A 5,153-nucleotide genomic window follows, 5' to 3' on the forward strand; every position below is an offset into this window, starting at 1 on the left:
CCGGACTTCTTACAGACCATGACCATAAGCAATGAATTCCGCTCTGTTCCAAGCCTAGGAGAGGCTAGTCCGCAAGTTGGTCCAAGTTTCCCTAACAAGGACTCCGCTAACCAGGCAATAAAGAGGTATGCATTGGGCATATCTTGGGAGCACAGAGTGAAGCAGTCTGATCGAAGTCAGCTAAAAGTGATATGCATCAAATTAAATGAGGGGTGCAGGGGGAGAGTGATCGCTCGCAAGAGCTCTGGGTTATGTCAACCCTGGCATATCTCAAAAATAGACCACACAGCTGCGAGCATGTTGGGGCTCCGGAAAAGCACCGCAACGTCACCGTAAAATATATATCACATATCATGCAAGTGGCGGTGAAAAAAACATCAACGTTAGTGTTAACACGCTTCAAGAAAGTGCAGAAAGATCAGATTGGCTTCAAGGTTAGCTACGGTAAGGCAAGGCGTGCCAAGGAGGACATTTTATAGAGGTTGTATGGCACATATGAGTAAGGATATGACCTAGCCCCAGACTGCTCCATCAGATATCGTCAACTAACCCGGGGACTCAAGTATTCAGTAGACAACGTCAACACCCCAGGGAGGAAAACGAAGAAATATTTGGCCGTTTATTTTGGGCATTCCCCCAGGCTATACAGGCATTCCAACACTGTCATCCGGTGTTTTTAATAGATGGTACCTTTCTCACCGGAAAGTCATGCCTATTATTTACGAACCGTTTCCATCCGTAACAATCTTTTGAACCTTCCTGGTCAGAGATGGAAGCTAGATTTAACCACAATATGCCTCCACCACATGTTCCGTCAATTTTAATATATAATTTCTCGCATAAAAAATATTCATGCTTTTGATCCTGCTTGGTCCAACATGGTAGCTAGTTTCGACCACAATATGGCCCCACCACAGGGTCATGATGATATGCAACACGAATATTATGCCAGAACATCTTGTCAACATGACGATCAAGAGATATTTAATCAATTCTTTGGAGCTGACATTAAATCCTCCGGTGACACAATCTCAGCACATATTACAAACTCCACTACAGAACAATGATGCCTACACAGATGATGAGGACGAAGAGTACGGCCGAGGTTTGCGCTAACATCGTCCACCACATCGTTTGTCGCCTTCTAGTCCTAAGAAGAGATCCATACGCTATCGTCTACAAGGGTGATATGTTCACAATTGTGTCATATTACTATTATTTATATCTATGTATGACCTATGTATAAGACATATGTCTATGTATGTTTCTGAGAGATTCGTATTTCGATAATTTGACATAGTTTTTCAACAAGTAGTTCAAAGTAAGATACATAAACATGCAAAAAATACAACATAAAATTAAATTAGAATCGAAATGAAGATACATCGGTACTGCCAACACTACAACTTCAAATAAACGCTAACACTAAAATTATAAGCTTCAGCTTTCACCCTTCTTCTTGCCCTTCGACGATGAACTAGCCTTGCCCTTCTTGCTCGGTGGTATAAAATCGTCGTCCGAGTCAACGCTAGCGGATGCAGCGCTCTTTGATGACCCACAAGTATAGGGGGTGTATCGTAGTATCTTCGATAAGTAAGAATGTCGATCCCAACGAGGAGCAGAAGGTGTTGACAAGCAGTTTCGATGAAGGATTCACTGTAAATGCTCACAGACAAGTATTCGGGGGTTTTGATGTAACAGATGAATAAAGTATGAGTAAGTAAAGTGCGAGAATAATAATTGCAGCGAGTGGCCCAATCCTTTTTAGCACAAAGGACAAGCCGGTTTGTTTACTTATAATGACCAAACGTTCTCGAGGACACACGGGATTTTAGTCTAGTGCTTTCGCTACATACGGCTAATTAATCTTCATTGTTTTGATAAGTGTTGTGTGGGTGAACCTATGCTAATGTACCGCCCTTCCTAGGACTAATACATACTTGTGATTATACCCCTTGCAAGCATCCGCAACTACAAGAAAGTAATTAAGATAAATCTAACCACAGCCTTAAACTCGAGATCCTGCGATCCCTCCTGCATCGATATACCAACGGGGGCTCGGGTTTCGTCACTCCGGCAACCCCGCAATTGGCAAACGAGTACAAGATGCATTCCCCTAGGCCCATAAAGGTGAAGTGTCGTGTAGTCGACGTTCACACGACACCACTAGAAGAATAACACCACAACTTAAATATCATAACATTGAATATTACTCAATCATACTTCACTACTAACATTTAGACTTCACCCATGTCCTCAAGAACTAAACGAACTACTCATGAGACATCATATGGAACATGATCAGAGGTGATATGATAATGAATAACAATCTGAACATAAACCTTGGTTCAACGGTTTCACTCAATAGCATCAATAACAAGTAGAAATCAACACCGGGAGAGTTTCCCCTATCAAACAATCAAGATCAAACCCAAATTGTTACAGTGGTGACGGTGTGCAGCGGTGGAGACGGCGGTGATGATGATGAAGATGATGGTGATGGTGATGGAGATGATGTCCAGCTCGATGACGGTGACGATGGCGTCGATTTCCCCCTCCGGGAGGGAATTTCCCCGGCGGATTCCTGCCCGCCGGAGAGCTCTTTTCTCTCTGGTGTTCTCCGCCCCGCAGAGGCGGCTGTGGCTCTGTTCGACGTACCCCTCTGTCTTAGGTTTTCGGGACGAAGGCATACGCGAAGAAAAGGAGGCGAGAGGGGCTGTGGGCCCCCCTCCTCACAGGGCGGCGCGGCCAGGGCAGGGCCCGCGCCGGCCTGTGAGGGGGGCCCATGGTGGCCCTCCTCAGCTCCCCCTTCTGGCTCCCTTCGTCATCTGGAAAAATAGGAATTTTCGTATAATTTCCGTCAACTGTTGATCTTCCGAAATATTGCATTCTGACGGTGCTTTTTCCAGCAGAATCCCGGCTCCGGTGCGCGATCCTCCAATAATCATGAAACATGCAAAATAGATGAAATAACATAAGTATTATCTCCAAATATGAAATATATCAATGAATAACGACAAATTATGATATAAAATAGTGATGCAAATTGGACGTATCAACTCCCCCAAGCTTAGACTTCGCTTGTCCCCAAGCGAAGCCGAACTCGGTAAACAGGACCACATGTTTATGGAGTGAAGAGTCGATAAATAAAATACGGACAAGAAGCATCATATTCATTCACACAAGACATTCTAGTAAACAACTTCCTCATATAATTCAACTTGAAACAAGTATAAGGTAATCACAAATAAAGGTGCATAAGAAATCATAGTTGGTGATGGCAAACTTCGTTCTTGGTCAGAGAACAGTTAACAGATTATACTTATCTATTGAGCAGCGCTCTCACGTTAAAGCTTATGTGGCTCATCCTGCATACTCAATCATAATGATCATTGATAACTTTCAAAGCTATATTCATTCAGATAAAACTTGTACTAAACAAAAAAGAGTAAAGACATGATGAAGCAAATCACAATATAATGGTTTGATCACAACAACTCAAATGCTTGCTTGAGATGGATGGAAATAGGTTTACTGACTCAACATAAAGTAAAAGACAGGCCCTTCGCGAGGGGAAGCAGGGATTAAATCATGTGCTAGAGCTTTTTCAGTTTTGAAATCATATAAAGAGAATAAAAGTAATGTTTTGAGAGGTGTTTGTTGTTGTCAACGACTGGTAGCGGGTACTCTAACCCCCTTGCCAAACAGACCTCCAAAGAGCGGCTCCCATGAAGGACGTCATCTCTACCAGCAAGGTAGATCATCCCTCTTCTCTTTTGTTTACACATGTACTTTAATTTATTTAGGGATGACACTCCCCCCAACCTTTGCTTACACAAGCCATGGCTAACCGAATCCTCGGGTGCCTTCCAACAATCTCATACCATGGAGGAGTGTCTATTGCAAAATTAAGTTGCTTACTGATGAATCAGGGCAAAACATGTGAAGAGAATTATTAATGAGAGTTGATTAATTGGGGCTGGGAACCCCGTTGCCAGCTCTTTTCGCAAAATTATAGGATAAGTGGATGAAGCCACTAGTCCATTAGTGGAAGCTGCCTAACAAGACTGAAAGATAAAACACCACATACTTCCTCATGAGCTATAAAACATTGACACAAATAAGAAGTAATAAATTTTGAATTGTTTAAAGGTAGCACATGAAGTATTTACTTGGAATGGCGAGAAAATACCATGCAGTAGGTAGATATGGTGGACACAAATGGCATAGGTTTGGGTTCAGGTTTGGATGTACGAGAAGCATTCCCTCTCAGTACAGGCCTTTGGCTAGCAAGGCTAATTAGCAAGCATAAGAGTTGAGGGAAACAAACAAATATACATGTGATAGACATAATCATGCATCTTTCTTGCAAGCACAAACAATTTTAACTTCAGAATAATAAGCTATGAACTAGCAAGAAAGGAAGACAATGAAACAACTATATGTATTTCTCTTTTCTACTTAAACCTCAAGGTGTTGTTGCTATTGACCAATGCTAAGTTTGCCAAAACCAAATAGATTTACTCAATGCTCCCAAAGTGGTACCAATACTAAAATCAAGATCAATCATATACTAGAAATTGCAAACTAAAATAAGATGTGCAATATGTAAATGATAAGACTTCTCATTAATATTTCATAACGATAACTCACACCAAGGGATACATAGACAACCAACTAAAGGAGAGATACTTCCACACTGCAACCCATCTTATATGATAACTTCCCTACTCATGATATGACACTACTTAGTAAAAAGTAAAAGGTAGTGATGATGTGATACCGCGGCACTCCCCCAAGCTTGGAACAAACCAAGGGGATGCCAATACCGATGATGAATTACTCCTTTGGCGGTGGTGGTGATGAACTCCCATCATCAGACTTCCAAGGAAGAGGCTCTCCATCGACAAATGACATCTTGGTCTCGGGAATCCTGAAACTAGCAGCATGGCTTATGTGTTTAAACCTATTTTCATACTCACAGTTCTGATTCTGAACGTCATAGAGTTGAGCTTGGAGTTTGTTGGTGGTGTCGTGAAGTGAGAGGATGTCGCCCCATAGCTTTGCAGTTTCCTTCTCGTGTTCAACAATGAGTTCAGACACAATCTTGTGGAAGATATCCACTTCACGCTCGGCCATCTTCTTTTAGTTGA

Source organism: Lolium rigidum, chromosome 2, assembly GCF_022539505.1.
Source record: "Lolium rigidum isolate FL_2022 chromosome 2, APGP_CSIRO_Lrig_0.1, whole genome shotgun sequence".
Lineage (NCBI taxonomy): Eukaryota > Viridiplantae > Streptophyta > Magnoliopsida > Poales > Poaceae > Lolium > Lolium rigidum.